The following is a 20751-nucleotide window of genomic DNA, read 5'->3' on the forward strand; positions in this document are numbered from 1 at the left end:
CTCCCCCATGCCTTCATACTGGTCACCTAACAAGCTCCACATGCCTGTACATGAAAGCAAACATTCTCTTTTGTTTGGTAAAACAAAGGAGTTATTTATAAAGGTGCTTCCTTTAAAAACAGCCTGCCAACATGTTTTAGCTCTAGAACATAATTGTTTTCTATTCTTACTCACACTTCTCCTTCTTACCCGGAAGCCGTTTGGGATTTGGTAGCATACCTCGTGGTTTCACAGGGACAGCTTTATGGTAATTGACAGTCATAGGAAGTTGGTCTATCCCAGAGGCCTTCTCTAATCTGGCTGGATGTCCATGGAGGGTCCAGCATTATTCACTGTTGCTCCATATTGTCTTCCAGTCATGAGTGACTGTTTGCCTCTAAGACATTTCAGCACATGGAAAGGTAAGATGCTTTCTCAACAGGAAGCCAAGTGCATGATTGATTTCCTAGAAGGGAAATAAAACTTCCCATTAATTACCTCTTACCTGTATGTGCAATGCAGATGAAGCATTTGTTTGTTTTAGTCAAAGTATATTTTGTCATTAATGGAGAAAAGGGGCATCCATTTCTTACACTGCGCTAATACAGTTCATATTATGAAATTGTTATTAGGTTATACATGGGGCCAATGTTCATTTTCTCTAAGAATTGATGAAAGAAAATAGTATATTGTAAAGCCAGTAGTCAGGGCTAGGGCCATTATCACAGCAGCCCAGCCCATTGGATTCGGACAGTCAGTAAAGGAACAACGGAGCCACAAACTGGTGAGCCATAGTCTTTAATTCTAGCTTGCACCCGGTGGGCAAGTAAAAATACACACTGGGCTCCAAAACCCACTCACATTCAGTGCTCACAAAGCCACTGACTTATCCGAGTTTCCTAGAATCTAAGGTTTCTAGCTCACCAGCCTTATTCTCCTCAGTTCCCCATCTCCTTCCTTCTCTCTACACAAACTCTACACAAACTGGCATCTCACTCAGCACTCCGCCATCTTGGCTGCTTCTCCTGGCCACGTGGCCTCTTTCCGCTGCTCTCTGCTCTGCTCCCTCTGCTCTCTCATGCTAATCATCCCAGGAACCAAGAGAGCAAGCTCTCGTTCTGCCCCCATTTTATAGTGTAGAAATCCAAACCTTTAATCCAATATACAAAACAGGGAAGTCTCTAATACAGGGGTCCCCAAACTTTTTACACAGGGGGCCAGTTCACTGTCCCTCAGACCGTTGGAGGGCCGGACTATAAAAAAAAAACTATGAACAAATCCCTATGCACACTGCACATATCTTATTTTAAAGTAAAAAAACAAAACAGGAACAAATACAATATTTAAAATAAAGAACAAGTAAATTTAAATCAACAAACTGACCAGTATTTCCATGGAAACTAGGCTCCTCTCACTGACCACCAATGAAAGAGGTGCCCCTTCCAGAGTGCAGCAGGGGCTGGATAAATGGCCTCAGGGGGCCGCATGTGGCCCGCGGGCCGTAGTTTGGGGACCCCTGCTCTAATACAAAGTCACTTCTCTGAGGCATGATTGGATTGTCATGGGTGGGAAAAGCTTAATCCCAAAACCAATCCCAGGCTGCAAAGATCCTGCCTGCCCATAGAGATACACATTAATATCACCTGGCAATGGCCTCCATGTGGGCAGTGTCATCTTTAACAAAGTGAGCATAATATATTTTATCTGCCCAACATATATAAACATAAAACATATACCTACATGCACACACACATACACACATTGCACACATGCACATGCTAACACACTCACTCACCAGAGAAAGAGCTCTTGCCTCTGGCATGTTATTCTCCAACAAGAACATAGTATGTTGTGCACACTTTCTTCAACTTCTCCAAATAGGGTGCTGGCATCCTGTCATATCAAATCAGAGCCTCTCTGTGTCCCATGCAGGGTCCTCTGCTCCACCTGCCGTGGTCACTCCTGTAGCCTCCCTCCCTGGAACTGCTCAACAGCAGTGCTTCACACACATGCTTTTCCTTTGAATTTGCTGCCTAGAATATTTTAAGCACCTCCTTTGTTCTGGGTGTTTGATCTCTAAGGAATGGTAACTTATCAAAGATGAGGAACAGACTCCCTCTTTAATAAATTTTCACAGGTCCCTGTGCTCACAGAGAACTGCTGAAGACTGAGTACAATTTATGACTACTCACCTCAACACAATGAAGCTCTCTGTTCTTGTAAAGAGTTAAATCAGGACAAAATGGGACTATATGGGGAAAGCGAGTAGAAAAGATATGACTCCAGGGTCCCATGTTCGGATACATGCTGACCAGAACGAAGTAATAGTCCGCTGTAGTCTTGTGGTAAGGTGCCAAAGAACTATAAAACTTAGTACATATTGGCAATGTCATTTTAAAGAGGAAAAGTCAGGCTTTCTGCCCTGTCCTTTCTTTGGAAAATGGAGGGAGAAGGATATGGAAGTTTCCTGACTTGCAAGGACGGCCGGGTCATTTAGTTTTAGCTCTCTGAAAGGATTAAGGTTATCTGAAGAACTTCCTTTACCTTTAAATAAGAGACAGAATTTATATACCACCCTACACTGATTGTAACTCTCCCTCCCTTCCTGGAATCCTGAGAGTAACATATACCTCTTGACAAAGGAGGGGAGATAGACACTAAAAGATTTGTGAATGTCTTTGATATGTAAAGCGACATCACTATTGTGTTACCTTTAAAGTTTTTAACGTTTTTTATAGATCCCCTAGACCAGGCCTGGCCAACAGTTTTGCCCCCAGGCCGGATTATATAGAAAACTTTTTTCACAGGCTGAACAAAATATTAAAATAAAAAATGTTAAATACAAAAAACGATTCATTTAACTAAACAAAATTTTATTATGTAATTTGTTTATGAATAAATGTAAGTAATTTACTACAACACATTAACAAAATACTAATGTGACGTGTTGAAGCGCTTTGCATCACCTATTATTTTTTTTAATATCTGGCTCTATACTTGTAGTAGCTGTTCTTAACACAGCTTCCAAATGTAAATCATTCACTTTTGATCTTGTTGTACTTTTACTTAGATTCACTAAAGAAAAAGTTTGTTCACAAATATAAGTTGAGCTGAAGATTACTGAAGATATCATAGTTTATGTATAATGATTTAAAAGTACCACTTATTTCATTTCCACAGTGTGTCATGCGGAGAATATTAAAAATTTAATTGTGGGCCACTGTAAAGTCAGTAGCCATGGCCACCATCACAGCCGCCTGGCCCGTGCAGGTTCACATTTTATTCGGACAGTCAGTAATGAAACAACGGAGCCAAAAACTGGTGGGCTATTAGCTTTAATCCTAGCTTGCACCAAGCGGGCAAGTGAAAACACACACTGAGCTCCAAAACCCACTCATTCAGTGCTCACAAAGCTACTGACTTATTCGAGTTTCCTAGAATCAAAGGTTTCTAGCTCACCTGCCTTATTCACCTCTGTTCCCCATCTCCTTATTTCTGCACAGAAACTCTGCACAAACTGGCTTCTCTGTTAACACTCTGCCATCTTGGCTGCCTCTCCTCTCCTCCACATGGTCTTTCTCTGCTCTCCTCTCTAATGCTAATATCAGGAACCAAGAGAGCAAGCTCCCAGTCTACCCTACTTTATAGTGTAGAAATCAAAACCTTTAATCCAATATACAAACAAGGAAGTCTCTGATACAAAGTCACTTATCTGAGGCATAATGGGATTCCTCATGAGAGTGCGCCACCCACATCATGCAATCAGTCAAGGGTGTGGGGAAAAGCTTAGACTTAAAACTAAGCCTTAGGCTATAACTACTCTGCCTGCTTACAGCCTGTCCCCCACACCTAATGCAAACTATAAGCGAGCAAACATATATATCATAGTTACAAACTTATTTAACCAACAGCCACATAAACTCATTACGTGGGCTGCATGTTGGCCATGCCTGCCCTAGATAAATGTTATAAACTTGTTCATGCTTGTGTCATGCTGTCATGCTCCCCCCAACCTGTATGTGATCAAGGGTGTATAACCAGCCTCAGAGCTATATTTGACATTGCACGATTTGGGTCAGCTTTACCCTGTGTACGTCATATGCAGCCGGCTTAATAAATCTCCTCCTAAAAATTCATTTGGATTTGGTGTCTCTACGTAAACCCACGTAAGTAAGGTACAGTACTTTACAACAGTCTTAGCCTCATCTCCAGAAAAATTAAAAGCCCAAGGCGATCAAGAGGACAAATCCAAAGGTCCTTGCAAGGAAAGTCCTGCTACTGTGAGATTATTTGATTTTCTACAGGAGAACTGAGCACTCCTGGGCCCGGATCCTTGGTAACTGAAATCCATCTGTGGCATCAATGCATGGGGAAAAAAAGTTAAAAAAATAAATTGTTTCTGAAAAAATAAAAGTCACAAAAGGGTCTTTAAAATCAGTGAGAACCAGTGTTTGAAGAGAAAGAAGTATTATACTGGTAGAATTTAATTTGGGTTGGGGCAAATGAAAGCCGCATAACAGGATGCAGTGATTGAGAGGAACCAGCACCTTGTTGAACAGTAAAGAGGCCCTGGAGATATTGTGGATTTCTTGGGAGATGCCCCACTGTCATGGCTGTTATTTCTTGCCAGTATGATAAAGATTTACCATTTTACTTCAGGTTTTCTATAGCCGAGGCAACCTATCCCAGCCATATTTGCTTCAGTTATGAAACAGTGATGTCTGCTGCCACACACCCATCTGCTCTTAGCTTTGGGGAAGTGTCAGTGGCAGGTGGGAAGGCAGCAGCTTCTCTAGTAGACCCCTCCCCCCTTGGTGGAACTGGAATGGGAAATATTGGGAATAGTCACAAGCAGACACTCGGTAAAAGGTCCTTAAATACACTGGTCAGATTGTATGCAACCTATGGAGAAGTCAGGATGCACTTAAGTACCATCAGGTTACATGCAAAGATTCCTTCCCACTGCAGTGAACTCTCTTGTATATCAAAGGTGGGCGGGGTATGCTACTCTGAGGGGCGTGGGAAGAGAGAGCTTGGATATCACTAAGAGATGGCTGTACAATAGTACATGCTCACTCCAAAGACCAGATGAGGGAGAGGAAGTCATGGTCAACCTTCAGCATCAAGAGCAACCCTGAAGGGCAAAAGTGGTCTCATGAGTCAGCTTGAGGAAGATGAACCAGAAGACAGATCTCATCCCACTGTCCTGGTTCTGTCTCTGGATAAGAGGGAGGAATGAGGACTGCTGACATGTACAGAGCCGAAGTCAGGGTGCAGTGGTGAGAAGAAGGATTCCTGTCACTAGCGCAAGCATCTCCTTTTCCTTCTGAGAATCTGTAAGGGATTCTGACAACCCGACATTGTCAGATCTTGCTTCTGCCCATCTCCTCTGCCCCTGCTCCCTCATGACTGACTCTGCATGGAAACCAGGGAGTGTGTAGACTATATGGCCTGGGTCCTCAGTTCAAAAGAAAAGTTGCCTCAGCTAGAACCGCTCAGGACAAGCATGGGCCACAGTTTGTCTCTAAGGCCCTGCTGGGTCCCCAAATGTCAGCTACTGTTCTAAGCCTCAAGTCTTCTTCCCACTTCCAGATGAAACAGCTACATCTTACAGCCTGGCCAGATACCCCCTGTAGTCACTGTGGACATGGAGCTCTGGTCCAGAGTAATGTTTCTACCCTGTGGTCAGCTAGCCTTTCTTTTGGAATGTATTAAGGATTGACGTTTTTCAGTACAGAGTGTATACCTATTAGAAAGAGAGAAAAAAAGAGAGAGGGAATAGTCCAAGTGACTAGTTTATATATACATTATACTAAGAATGGTCATACATACACTGGCTGGATAGCTTGGTTGGTTGCAGCATCATCCCAATGCACAAAGATTGCTTGTTTGATCCTCGGTCAGGGAACGTACAGGAACAGATCAATAGTTCAATGTGTGTGTCTCTATCCCTTCCTCTCCCTCTAAAATTAGTAAATTTTAAAAAATATATAACTTTTTAAAGAAATTTTAAAAATAGTGGTTATATATAGTTTAAATGGACCACAAAAATTTTATCTTTGCTTTAATTAATGTTTCTACCTTGATCAGACGTCTGACTGAGAGATAGACTGCAGAAAAGTTGCCATGATCTTATAAAGAACGCCCATAGGCCTTGGCCAGTTGTCTCAGTGGTAGAATGTCAGCCCAGCGTATAGATGTCCTGAGTTTGATTTTTAGTCAGGGCACACAGGAGAAGCGCCCATCTGCTTCTCCACCCTTCCCTCTTCTCTCTCTCACTCCCCTTCTCCTCCCACAGCCATGGCTTGATTGGTTCGAGTGTATCAGACCCAGGTGCTGAGGATGGCTTCTTGGAGCCTCTGCCTCAGGTGCTAAAAAGGGCTTGGTTGTAAGCACGGCCCCAGATGGACAGAGCATCAGTTCTAGACAGAGGTTGCCAGGTAGATCCTGGTCGGGGCACATGTGGGGTTCTGTCTCTCTATCTCTCCTCTTGTCACTTGGAAAAAAGATAAAAAAAGTATTCCCATAGACCCTTCATCAAGACTCACCATTCCATCCCATTTCATCCCATTTGCTTTTTCTCTTTCTGCATAGTTTTAAGAGTTGGTTACAGAAATGTAAACTCTTGACTTTTACATCCTCCTGAAGAGACATGCAGAAATAGCTAGGAACACCTGGGATTATAAGATGTGAGGAGGTTGGGAGCAGTCTTGCCCTGCATGGTGGTAGACCAGACAGTAAACCTTGTGGAACTAGAACATGACTAGACAGACATGAAAATGCCTGGACACACAAGTACACAGAGAAACTCAGAAGCAAGACAGGTAGCATCTCAAGACAATAAGAAAAGATACATTTTAAAATAAATAGTGTGGGGGAAGTTGGATAACTATTTGGGGAAAAATGTAAACTTAGATTAATTCCCTATATAAAAATCAACTACAAATCCAAATGGATTAAAAATCTATCAAAAAAATGAAAGCATACAAATAACAAAAGGAAACATGAATTTCTTGATAACGCAAGTATAAGAAAATCCAGGTATGACTTCAAAAACTGGTAAACTCGACCAGATCAGAAATTTTAAAACATCTCATAACAAGAAGTTTAAGAAGTGTATTCACAAACCCACATGCCTTCCCTATATTGATTGAAGTGAGGTATGAGGTTCGTTATTCAGGGGTGACTACAGTCCCCTGCATCACCGTGTGTTCAGGCAGAGCCAGGCTCCTTTGCACCGAGACTGTCACTGGCCAGGTAACGAGTGACTCACCACGAGACGTTGTCCTGGTCCAGGGACAGAGTGTTGTACTTGGAGAATCGGCTTGCTGTATCTCCAGCCCAAATATTTAAGTATTCTTCTCACTCCATACTTAATTTTGCATTTAATCCATTTCTAATAAAAAACATGGGAGTGTGTACTAAAGATATTCAGTGTGACTGTGAAAGCAGGAAAAGATAAAAAACCCTTTTTTAAAATTCTCTTTTAAAAAAAGAAATCAACTCAGTCATGTTTGCATGAGTGATTCTGTTTTCATTTACGGGAATCTCACATCCAAAGATTTGGTAGAATTAGGTAAATGCCTTGTCAGAGTTTTCTTAACTCATTTATTTTTATTCAAGGGCATATGGTAAGATTCTTTCCTTGACAGAATACCATGAAATTAATTTTGACATATTGCTACAAATGGGGCCATTGTGCCCCGTCATGATGAAATATTTACATATATTATGTCCCACAGCAAAGGGCTGGGGAGGGGGGGAGTTAACAGTCCATTTCCTGGTGATGGAAAAATGTGAGAAAAAATATAATGATCCAAGAATTTGTCAAATGAAATAACAGCAATCAATTTTCCACCACTCTACCTGTGGAAACATGTAAAATCCCTAATGAGATTTTTGCACAGGAAAAAAAAAGAAGTAACTGTTGCATAAGTTAAAATATGACAGCTTAATAAAAATGGTCATGTTCTAACAGATCACTCAACCAGTAAGCTCTGAAAACTTCTGGTATAAAACTAATATATCAAAAAGGCTTTCTGTATCCTTCGAGGAATATGCATCTGTTAGAAGGGCTATAGCCTGTTTAAATTTAAATAACCTATTCTTCCATCAATATGACTTTAAAATGGCTCTAGAATTCCAAGGATGGAAATAAGAAAGGCTTCCTTCCTTTATATCAATTTTTTTAAAATATATATTTTCTGTGTGATATAATATATATCTTTCAGTATGCTCCCTCCCACCATCACCCATTTCTACTCACCATGGGGAAACCAGGGGATCAATCCTCCAACAAAACATACATTAACTAGTCAAGCACTGACTATCAAAGGAATCTGATCAACGTGACACAGACACAGTCTCTTGTATACTGCCATGGCCGGGACAGTCACACGTAGGACTGAGCAGAGCACGAGTTTGAAGTGTGTGCAGCTCTGCTTGTGCAGAAAAACTTCCAAGGGAAACAATTGGCAAGACTTTCAAGGGGTGGTTTCTAAAGCTTCCATTTCTGTAGTAATCTTTCCCCAAATCTATCTGATCAGCACAGTTTACTGTCCCTCCAAATCCCACCCACACCCCTCTCCAGCCTCCTCTTCCGCAAGCCATTCCTATTCTGTGCAAACACGACCACAGGCTGCGGAACAGCCCTTGGGGTCCCCTCCTCTGCCATCTTCAGGGTTAGGGTGTCTTTCTTTCCATCCTTGTCCCATTCAAGCCCCTGCCTGGAGCTTCCTCCCTAAAACACACCCTTCTCTGTCACCCTTGACACCTCATCCCACCATATTTTTAATCACAGTTTTATACATGGCCTGTTGTAATATAAATACCTATTTTTTATTAATTTTAATGGGGTGATATTAATAAATCAAGGTATACAGTATATGTTCAGAGAAAATATCTCCAGGTTATTTTGACATTTAATTATGTTGCATACCCATCACCCAAAGTCAAATTGTCTTCCATCACCTTCTATCTGGTTTTCTTTGTGCCCCTCCCCTCCCCCAACCCCCTTCCTCTCCTCCCCTCCCCCCGCCCCATAACCCACACTCTTGTCCATGTCTCTTAGTCTCATTTTTATGTCCCACCTATGTATGGAATCATGCAGTTCTTAGTTTTTTTTCTGATTTACTTATTTCACTCCATATAATGTTATCAAGATCCATCCAAATGTAAATGATCCAATGTCATCACTTCTTATGGTTGAGTAGTATTCCATAGTATATATGTGCCACATCTTCTTTATCCAATCATCTATTGAAGGGCTTTTTTGGTTGTTTCCATGTCTTGGCCACTGTAAACAATGCTGCAATGAACATGGGACTGCATGTGTCTTTACGTACCAATGTTTTTGTGGTTGTATTACTTTACATTCCCACCAACAGTGAATGAGGGTTCCTTTTTCTCCACAGCCTCTCCAACACTTGCTATTACCTGTCTTGTTGATAATAGCTAATCTAACAGGTGTGGAAAATACCTATTTTTTTTTTTTTTGTATTTTTCTGAAACTGGAAACAGGGAGAGACAGTCAGACAGACTCCCGCATGCGCCCAACCGGGATCCACCCGGCACGCCCACCAGGGGCGACACTCTGCCCACCAGGGGGCGATGTTCTGCCCCTCCAGGGGGTCGCTCTGCCGTGACCAGAGCCACTCTAGCGCCTGGGGCAGAGGCCAAGGAGCCATCCCCAGCGCCCGGGGCCATCTTTGCTCCAATGGAGCCTTGGCTGCGGGAGGGGAAGAGAGAGACAGAGAGGAAGGGGGGGGGGGTGGAGAAGCAAATGGGCGCTTCTCCTATGTGCCCTGGCCGGAAATCGAACCCGGGTCCCCCACACGCCAGGCCGACGCTCTACCACTAATACCTATTTTTTTAACATCTCTTTTTCCTCCAGTAAGCGACAATTTCCATGAGGGCAGCAATGCAGTCTCACTTTTCTAATTGCTACACCCCTGGGCTCACAGTGGCCCTGGCAGTTGATGAACACCCCATAAGTGTTTCAAATGAATTCACACACAACAGGAAAGTGTTAGATTTCATTCTGTGTCCCCAGCACAGTTTAATTTTGCATAAATGTGCATAGACTTGACTATGTTACAAATAACTGTGCTGTTTACAAGACCAGCCTAAGTCTCTTTAGAAGATGCCTTAATGTCTAAAGGGTTTTGTTTCCTAAAAAGGCAACTTGATGAGTAAGAACTTTACCAAGATGGCCAGGTTCTCTTTAAATTCTTTGACTTTGGCCCTGGCCGGTTGGCTCAGTGGTAGAGCGTGGGCCTGGCATGCAGGAGTCCTGGGTTCAATTCCCAGCCAGGGCACACAGGAGAAGCACCCATCTGCTTCTCCACCCTACCCCCTCTCCTTCCTCTCTGTCTCTCCCTTCCCCTCCCACAGCCAAGGCTCCATTGGAGTAAAGTTGGCCTGGGTGTTAAGGATGGCTCCATGGCGTCTACCTCAGGTGCTAGAATGGCTCTGGTTGCAACAGAGCAATGCCCCAGATGGGCAGAGCATCACCCCCTGGTGGGCATGCGGGAGTCTGTCTGACTGCCTCGCTGTTTCCAACTTCAGAAAAATAAATAAAAATAAAAAAATAAATTCTTTGACTTTATGGTAACTTAAGAAAACACACACATTAAAAAATAGCCACCTAGGTGCAGTGGATAGAGCATCGGACTGGGATGCAGAGGACCCAGGTTCAAGACCCCAAGGTTGCCAGCTTGCGCGTGGGCTCATTTGGTTTGAGTGAAAGCTCACCGGCTTGGACCCAAGGTCGCTGACTCGAGCAAGGGGTTACTCGGTCTTCTGAAGGCCCGTGGTCAAGGCACATATGATAAAGCAATCAATGACAACTAAGGTCTCGCAACGAAAAACTGATGATTGATATTTTTCATCTCTCTTCATTCCTGTCTGTCTGTCCATAAATATTCCTCTCTCTGACTCTCTTCTGTCCCTGTAAAAAAAAAAATAGCCACCTTCTAAATACAATCCCTGACTTCCTATTCTCTCAAATCCAGCTTCTCTGCAAAAAGCACTGAGAGGTGTCACGTCTAAAATGAAAAGAAAAGATAACTGCATTTTTTTTAACAAATTTATCATAAGTGTTTCCATACAACTTAATTTTAGATGTCTCTTAGATGCAAAGTAACCCGTTTTGCGCTTACCAACTAGGGTCTCAAGTCTGTGGGTCCCTCCACAGCACAGGAGAATTGCAGAAGAAGGTGACTGTGCTCAATGACTGTAGGGAGGCCTGGCTGCCATCCTCTCAGGGGCAATGGAGTGGATGTCCAGGCATCTGTTTGTTTATCCTGAAGGAACTGTTTGGGCTTTGCTCAAAGGTTGGAGTGGTGGTACATGTCAAAATCTGTAAAGAAGACTTTATAAAAGAAATGCACACACATGCACATATACACACATACAGGTATTGATCGACTTATGACCATTCAACTTTATGACCATAATCGCTAGGCATGACTGCTCCTCGTCTGGCAGTGCAAGCGTTGTCCAGCTGGACGTAGGACAGTGCGGACCAGTTTCCGGCAGCACTACCATCTCCGCGTGCACCATTTCAACTGTTATCCCAGACTCAGTACAGCAATTTGTGTTTTGTGTCTTGGATATTTTTCATCAAACCCCTCCCTAGATGTCTACCAAGAGGAAATTGTCTTTGTCTACACCTCAGCTTGCCAAAAAGGATCGATCTCGATACAAAAATTAAGGTAAAACTCGCTAAAGACCTTTCTTTGGAATGTGAAATGGAAGAAGTCGAAGAGTTGCTAGACAAAGAATCCAGAGAACTTACAAATGAAGAGCTAATCGAACTGGAAAAAGAAAGAAGCAGAGAAAGAAGAGGAGAATCCAGAAAGAAAGTTCACCACTAAGGGATTAGCAAAAGGTTTATCTTTACTGAATAAACTTCTTATACAGGATTGAACAGATGGCACACAATGTGTTTTGTCCATATCATGAAATTTATGAAGAAAAAAAGAAACATACAATTCAGACAAAGCTCACCATGTTTATGAAAAAACCAGCTCCGGTAACCCCAACTGCTGCCTCAGATGACAACATCAACGATCCGCAGCCAAGCACCAGCAGCCAATAAAATGTTTTGTACATGTTTATATATTTTGATATATTTTGCAACTGGGAAAATGTTTCCTATGGTATTTTCTACACCTGTATTTTGTATTTCTGTATGCACCTGTATTTTGTAATTTTGTATGTTTTGCAAACATTAAACCAATTGTACTGGTAATGCAGTGTTTTACTTAAACCTGACAAATGTAAAAATAAGAAACAAAATGGTATACAGATGATACAAATGGAATAAAATGAACAAAGAAAATTATGATATATAACAATAATGAAAGAAAATTATGATAAAATATGACTTAAAGATTTTTATAACATCATTTCACAGTACTATACATATAGCCTACTCAACTTACAACCAAGTTGTGTTACAACCGGTCTAATAGAACCAATCGTGGTCGTAAGTCGAGCACTATTTGTATATATACACAAGCACATGCACACATATCACACGCATACATGTTTATGCATACATATACACACGTGTGCATCCGCACATACACACAGACATAAACACATGTTCACATGCACACAGGCACACATATGCATACACAAGGTGACCGTGAGTCACACAAGGGAGGCATCATTGATGAAATCAGAGTGCTGGAATGTCACCTAAATCAGGTTGTCAGGCCCATGTCTGCCCAGCACCACCCGCTGTGTGTGCTTGGTCCGAGTTCTGGTTCATCCCTGAGACAAGCCTCCTGGGCTGCCTGTGTGACTCTCTTGGCCATTTCCCATGGTCCACCCAGGCAGTTTTGGTGGGATTTTTTCCCCATGATCAAGTAAATGAAGTTGCTCCTGGAGTAGGAGACTTTAGAGCAAAATCAACATAGTATAAGCAAAGGAGTCCAAGTGGGAGACGAGCGTGCAGGTGTGCTCAGGGAGTGTCCTGTCAGGGAGTTCACAACCCCCCACACCTGTGACCACCGCCAACAGATATTACCAAGCAGAACACCTACGTTGTTCATAACAAGGAGGCTGAGGGCATTTTATTCCCCGCGCTCGGGCAGGAGGCGCCCCTGTGACTCCCATCTTCGGCACCTGCTGTTAAGTAGCAAATGCTGACCCGTAGGAAAAGCACAGGTTACCCAGAAGGGCCGCTAAAGTCTTCTCTAGTGGAAGAGCAAAGGATTTTACATGAGTACAGGCAAGGAAGCACCAAGAGAAGACTACAGAACAGGTTATTTCCAAGATGTGAGTTTGGCTGTGGAACAGGAGGCTAGTGCCGAGGTGCTGGAAACAGTCTCTCACCCTCTGGAAAGCACCCTTGGCTCTGCCATTCTTGGCCGGGTTCCCCAGGCCCAGCCGCCCTGCTGCTCCATTCCGCACAAGTGTTTCCTCTCCAGCATTTTGGCTGAACATTCAGCTTTGTTAGCAGAAATGCAAAGTGCACGCTTTGAAGCATTACCCAGCAAAATCCCATTTGAACAGGCAGAGCTCCGACTCCCCCATCCCCTGTGAAATGTGCCTGCGGTCTCTGTACTTCAGGAAGAAATGTTGCAGCCAGAAACACCGCCAGAGTCCTGCCAGGACCAGCGTACGGGACCCTGGGCGAGGTCGGGCAGGTGGTCAAAGGGGATTCTTGAACAGGTGAAATTGTTGAGCACCGGTGACCTTTACATGGAATTGGATACATCATACATAGCACCAAGTGTGAACATTCACATCCATGAAAAGAACCCACACTTCCTTATGTGGGTGATCCATGTTCTCCCATAATAATAAAGTTCAATGCCACATGCTTCTTAAATGAAAATATTCTCAATCCACCCTGTGAGTCATAGTCCTTCAGTGCCCCCACCCATGACAACTTCCACATGTTCTTGTTTACCAAGAAAATGGGCCACAAATACTGCCTACTAAATTGTTACCATTTTGAGCTTCTGTGACCTGCAGTCACACCGAACTGTTAAAAGAATAAATTAATTCCATGGTCAATCAGATCACATTCAGATTTGATAAATACTGGGGTTGGGGGGCAGACATAGTAGCTCTCCTCTCCAGTCGCCCTGCTCTCTCTGCTAGCTCATCCGCAAAGAGTTTTCCAATGGATGGGACCATCTCTCTCCCAACCCACTGAGAAATCCACGGAGAACTTTGTTTTATTTAAATATATTCCTGGTATTTATGGGATAAAGTCTATGGTCTATCCCTCTCATGATGATGTTTTAGATACTTGACACTTTACAAATTAAAGCTTCTCTCTCTTGGTACAAAATACAACAATGAATCCACCGACAAAGTGAAAGATGGATTATTAATAGTCACCACTGCGAACCCACTTAAGTTGCTCACAGAAAACATGTCACTTGAAGAGAAGCAACAGTTCATGGCCCATTACTACAAACCACGAGTCATGGTTGCCGCCTTCAGTGAATGCAGATAGGATAGCAACAGCAGTCATGGGGTGCAGATAAGCGATGCTGTGTCCATTTGGCACTGAAATAGTGTGCTTTCAGCCCTTATTTTTGTCAGTGCTCTATGGGTTTTGAACCTTTCCCCCAGAACCCCCCCCCCCAAAGCCTGGATCTTCACATCAGGGGAAGGGTCTTTCTCAGAACCCAGACTTTTGGTGTTGAAACCAGGACAGCCCCTAGTAACCGTCCTGGCTCCTGGGGATGGTGTTCACACCCTCTAGGAAGAGACCACATAGGAGAGGGGAGGCCTCTTATGTCTGGGATGTCACGACAATAAATGAGATCACCCAGGATGTATGAACAGGAAAGAGAAAATGGTTTTAAATATATATCTAAAAAATATATGAAGCAGGCTGAGGAAGAGATGCTAATGAAATTAAATAGATGAAGTCAGAGATAAATACAGAGCCAGGGAACAGGCATGCAAAATTTTTAGCCAAGTTCTAGCTTGCAAAGGGCAACTCAGAAGTATCTATCGGTGAGGTGTATCTTTCGGTTGGGGTCATTAGCAATTTGATATCTTAGATGTGGTTTCTAAGAAATGTTCCCTTTGAAAGTTCCCTTGCATTGAAAAATATTCTTCAGAATATTGATAGAAACACTGTTGTTAAAAAACCCATGTGTCATTTGTGAGACATCTAGGTTCCTGCTGGGGTTAAGTTCCCTCTGCTTGTCCTATTCAGCACGCAAGTGTTACAATACTCACCTCTCTGAAATGAGCTTTACGTGATAAAAGTACAGAGGGTGGTAGAAAAACACAGTAATTATCATAAGTGGTTCGTGTGAGCAGTGGAAAGTGCAAAAGTAAATTTAAGCACCTATTATGTATTTTGTTGAACTGAACAGGTTGTTACTACAGACACTGGTGAACAAGGGATTTAGGCAGTGTTCACAAAGAACCGGATGGACATAATCAAATGTCAAAATAATCTGGAGATGTTTTCTCTGAACATATGTACCCTGATTTATCAATGTCACTGCATTAAAAGTAATAAATTTTAAATAAAATATAAATAAATAAACAAAAAATGCACGCGTGCGTGTGCACACACACACACACACACACACACAAAAGAACCGGATGGACAACTGCAACTTGTGAGTCCTGCCTTCCCCGGAAAGGGAGGCCATCCCCAAAGCAGTGTAATGAAGCCACGGGGGGGGGGGGGGGGGGGGGGCGTGATTGGTACAGAAACTTCAGACTTATGCATTTGGTGGTTACCTTTTCCTCTCTCTTCAGGGGATGACTCAGGAGTTGAAATGGGTCATTAAAACAACCTAATTTTTCTTCATAGACATCCATAAGCATTTAGAGGCAGCTGAAACTCTGCTCCAGAATTTCTGGACACTCAGACTTGTTTTCTGTGCTCGTAATCAAAATGCCATCCAGAGAAACATGTCCAGAACCTCATCTGTCTCTCCAACAGTTACAGGCATGACAGATACACCCTGGTGGTGAGCACTGAGGACCCCAGGTACTGTACTTCCTTCCGTGGAGGAGACACCCAGGCCCCCACAGCTGTGTGTCCTTACCTCCAGCTCGCACACAGCACGCCTAGCCCATCTGTTTGTTCTGCTGACTGCCTGCTGGCCCATTGAGCCTGCTGGAGTGTAAACTCCCCAACAGGGTCCCTGCACACTGCTCACTCATTATCCCACAAGGGGCCTCAATGTTATTTTTGCATAGATGATCCTGAATGTAGCAATATGCAGCCCACCTTGGTGGGTGGTCTGGCGTGCCCCTCCCCCACAGAAGTCCTGAGCTGTCGGTTTGGGGGCACTGACAAGGGCAGGCATCCCGCTGTCTGAATACCAGGCTTCCCAGGAACCATGGACGCTTGTGCACCATGTTCTCAGGGAGCTGCCGCCAGAGCCCCTGAGCATCCCTGATCCTTTATGCTCCCCCACCAGTCACACATCAGAGCTCCAGGCGGGACTCACCTCTCCCTGCTCTCTGCCAGCCTCTCTCCTGCCCCCAGCGGGGTTGGATGAGAAATCCCAACCTCCACTGGTCTTCGCTTTTTGTTTGGCACTCAAGCCATCTAGACCTGGAGGCCAGAGACTCTAGAAGGGACCTGGTGTTCCCAACATCCCAGAAGTCCACATTTCAGGGAGGGGCCAGGTTGGCCTGGTCCCCAATCACTATGCATCATCTCAATACTTTGGAAAAAGTAGCTCTGAATCCCAACTAATCAAGGTGACATGCTGCGGATCAGCGCGGCTCCAAATAACGGTGCGGAATTAAGGAAACACACTTTGTCAAAACAAAACTGATGGGACCGGGAGGACTCCTCAAACTGCCTGGCAGTATCTGAGGCCCCACAGCCCCAGTTCACTTTATTATATAGACCTATGCAAATCAAGGACCCTGATACAAAGTTGCACATCAAAGGCTAAGACAGGAACTCTCCCAAGGCAAAAACAGGATACATTAGTGAAATTTACAAACATCTGAAACAAACAAAGAGTCAGAGGAAGGGCATGTATATTGCTTCCTGTAACCCAAGGAAGGAAGTGGAGTGGGTGCAAATACTCAGCATCAAAGCCAAATATGGAGATGGAGGGGGGAGAACTTAGCCCCCTGCCAAGCCTCGAATCTATAATGGCTTTTTGCCATTAACGGTCCACAACAGTGACAGCTTGGATAGCCAGCCACAGACTCAGCCTTTCTCACTGAACTCAGCCCCAACAGCACTGCCAGCTCTCCACACAATTCCAATGCCATGTTCTTGCATGGCTCCCTTATCGGTGCCACTTGTAACTGTGACCTGCCTCTCACCTCTACATTTCCCATCCCCCCCGCCAGCTTCCTTAGTGCCGTCTGAGATGTTTTACGTCAGGTGTGTGGTTTGGCCATTTATTCCGCTCCTCATGCATCTGCCCCCCATGCCTCTGGAGTATCCTCTCCACAAGGCTAAGTGTGTTTTGTTACTTCCATACCTAGGACAGGGGCCGACTCACGGTGAGCGTGCAGTAATTGTTGTTGCCAGGAGAGAGCAGTCTGATGAACATGTCGCATGTTTTTTATGACTTGTCATGACACCTCTGTGTTGACGCTAGGACCCTGTGACCCACAGCATGGGCAAAGGGCTTCTTGCTCTCACAAGGTGCTTGGGTGGTGGCCACCTCTTACCTCCATGCAAACAGTTCATCATGCTCTTCCTTTGTCCTCATTCAGCCTCGACCCCGCTGTCCTTCACGTCCCAGTTCACCCGACCTCAATAACTAACCCTGACCCGAAACCGGGGTCTGTGTTTCCCACACCTGCTTCACTGAGTCTGCCTGGATCCCTGAGTGGTCAGTCCTGTGAGAGGACTGGCTGTTGGTACAGCTTTCTGGCTGCTGGTGGGTGTGTCACTGACGTGTTCTGTGCCCTGTGCCCTCCCCCACATCTGCACGGCAAGCCTCCCTCTTGTCCTTCAGGAAAAGCCTCATCTCATATTTCGAAGAGAAAATGGAAACAATCAGTTGTGAATTCCCTTAGCTTTCCCGCCCACAATATGGTCTTAGAACTTGGCATCCCCACGTCAGTGGCCTGGTTCTCCGATCAGACATGGGCCATAGGAACCCTATGAGGGGCTGGGGCCAAGGCACTGGGTGGAGTGAGGACAGCAGTTTCTATTCCAGACAGCACAGAGAGGGTTCCAAAGCCTTGCCAAGACACAGCACCATTGTGACAAATTTTATCATTAGAGGAAATTCCAACACTCCTTATGCCTGAAATATCACTTCAAAAACCCTATCTGATAAACAGTAACCTCCAAGTTGGTCATTTTAATTTAGCAAATTATGCTAAGACTTAAAAATATGTTCTTATCGTTTGCTCTACTTCTAAAATTGATCCAAAAATAATTACAAAAGTAGATAGATTTAGGTAATACATACACACATATAAGTAACATCATCAAGAAAGTGTAGCCCTGGCCAGTTGGCTCAATGGTATAGCATCGGCCCAGCATGTGGAAGTCCCAAGTTCGATTCCCAGCCAGGGCACACAGGAGAATTACCCATCTGCTTCTCCACCCTTCCCCCTCTCCTTCCTCTCTGTCTCTCTCTTCCCCTCCCGCAGCCAAGGCTCCATTGGAGCAAAGTTGGCCCAGGTGCTGAGGATGGCTCCATAGCCCCCACCTCAGGCACTAGAATGGCTCTGGTTGCAATAGAGCAATGCCCCAGAGGGGCCGAGCATCGCCCCCTGGTGGGCATGTCAGGTGAATCCCCATCAGGCTCAGTGGGAGTCTATCTGCCTCCCTGCTTCTCTCTTCAGAAAAATACAAAAAGGAAAAAAATTTTAAACAACCTAAATAGTTGTTCATAGAAAGAATTAAATAAGCTATCATAAAGTCAAACAACATTTTATACAACCATTACAATGGCATATTAGAAGATTTTAATGATATGGAAATGGTCACAGTGCAACTTTTTTGAACAATAAATCACATAAAATTATATATGTAGAATTTAATAATGTTTTGAAAATATATAGCCAAATAGAATAATCAACATTATTAAACAAAGTTATCTCCTGATGATGGGATATTAGGGGATTTCAATTTTATTGTTTACATGCAATATTATTTCACCAGTAATAATAATTTTTAAAGTGCCCTTTGAAGTATGCATATTCTGACTTTCTATTTTAAAAGATATATGAGTGTGTGTGTGTGAAATATATGACTGCACATTAAGAGCACTTTGGGTTGTTAACCTCAGATAAATTGTGCATCATCTATAACTATGAGGAAAAAGCAGAAAGATTGAAAGAAATCCTAAAAACAAATTAAGAAAGCTAACAAAGAGTTAAATATTCTGACATCGGGATTCTGTTTATGTTCATAAAATGCAACTTTCAAATGTTCGCGTTCCTCCGTTCACATAAAGACCGATAGCTCTCACTCAGTCCTGGCTGCCCGGGTTTATGCTCAGGACAGGCTCAGCCTCTTCCTTCCTCAGTAACCAAGCATGGAAACCTTTCTCCTAAACTCCCCATTTTGACATGAATGAATAATAACCACCCCCCACTCCGAACCAGATTGCCTTCCCACTGGCAGCACAGTCTCCTTCAGAAATGTGCTAACACATCAGCACTCAGCTTCCTCGGGGAACATGCCGTCTGCACAGTCTGGGAAATCAGAAGTCCGCCCTTTTGTTGCATGTGGGAGTCGGACCAGACAATCACTCCTAGCGGTGGAGAAAAAAAGGTAGGCTCCACTGGGCCATTACAAAAGCTGTAATTTTATTTTTGAAGTTCTCAAGTTTGTTCTCCTGGTTTACGGAGTTTTATGCTAAAATTACGGCTTTGTAATGGGCTGTGAGGCATACTTTATGAGCTCTCATAATTACTGGCTATTACAGTCCATTCTTTGGATCGGGATGCTTCTGTGCACATTTAAATGAAGTTTCCAACAATGAAACCAGGGTTGTGACAGTACCGCACTCCTCTGCACCTGCTGGTGCGGTCTTCGCTTTTCTGTAATAAACCGCGTGGTGGTGGTGGGGTGGCGGGAGTAGCTTCAGCCACACACGTCCATTCATCAGTCCCTTTGAATGTAAAGAACTTATGTGCTGTTGCCTCGTCAAGCCACACGAACAGCAAAAAGAAAACTCATCCAGCAATGATGGCAAATCCCTTCTGCCAAAGAAGACACCAGAGAGTTGGAGAACATTCCACCCAGGAAGGGCTTTGCCCTCCTCCTGGGACAGGCAGTACTGATGTGGCGCTCACTCCCGGGAGTCCATACCCAAGAAAACATCTGTTTGCATGGGCCAGGACAAAGGCCATTGTTCTTCTCAGTTGACAGCATTCACCATGCTTTTGGCTTCTTACTTCTTGTCAAATATCTATTGGAGAGAGTCGCCTGACCTGCCACCTTTTGCTGCTGACTAAGCATGCAGTGAACATGCATCTGTGTTGGCTGGGTAGACACTTGGATAAACTGTCTTTAAGAAATAGAAACACATGCCTGACCAGGGGGTGGCGCAATGGATAGAGCATCAGAGTGGGATGTGGAAGACCCAGGTTTGAAACCTTGGGGTCACCAGCTTGAGCATGGGCTCACCACCTTGAGCTCAGGGTCACTGGCTCAAGTGTGGGATCATAGACATGACCCCATGGTCTCTGACTTGAGCACAAAGGTCGCTGACTTGAACCCAAGTACACTGGCTTGAGCAAGGAGTCACTTGCTCTGCTGTAGCCCCCCCAGTCAAGGCATATATGAGAAGCAATTGATGAACAACTAAGGTGCCACAATAAAGAATTATTGCT

The 20751-nt window shown here is 44.0% G+C and overlaps 1 protein-coding gene across 4 annotated transcripts in view; it reads left to right on the forward strand.

The window, feature by feature from the left end:
- Nucleotides 1-20751, forward strand: part of GRIK1 (glutamate ionotropic receptor kainate type subunit 1) — a 332731-nt gene that overhangs the window by 167078 nt on the left and 144902 nt on the right. The gene's annotated exons all lie outside the window — the stretch shown is intronic.

This window comes from Saccopteryx bilineata, chromosome 2 (assembly GCF_036850765.1).
Source record: "Saccopteryx bilineata isolate mSacBil1 chromosome 2, mSacBil1_pri_phased_curated, whole genome shotgun sequence".
Lineage (NCBI taxonomy): Eukaryota > Metazoa > Chordata > Mammalia > Chiroptera > Emballonuridae > Saccopteryx > Saccopteryx bilineata.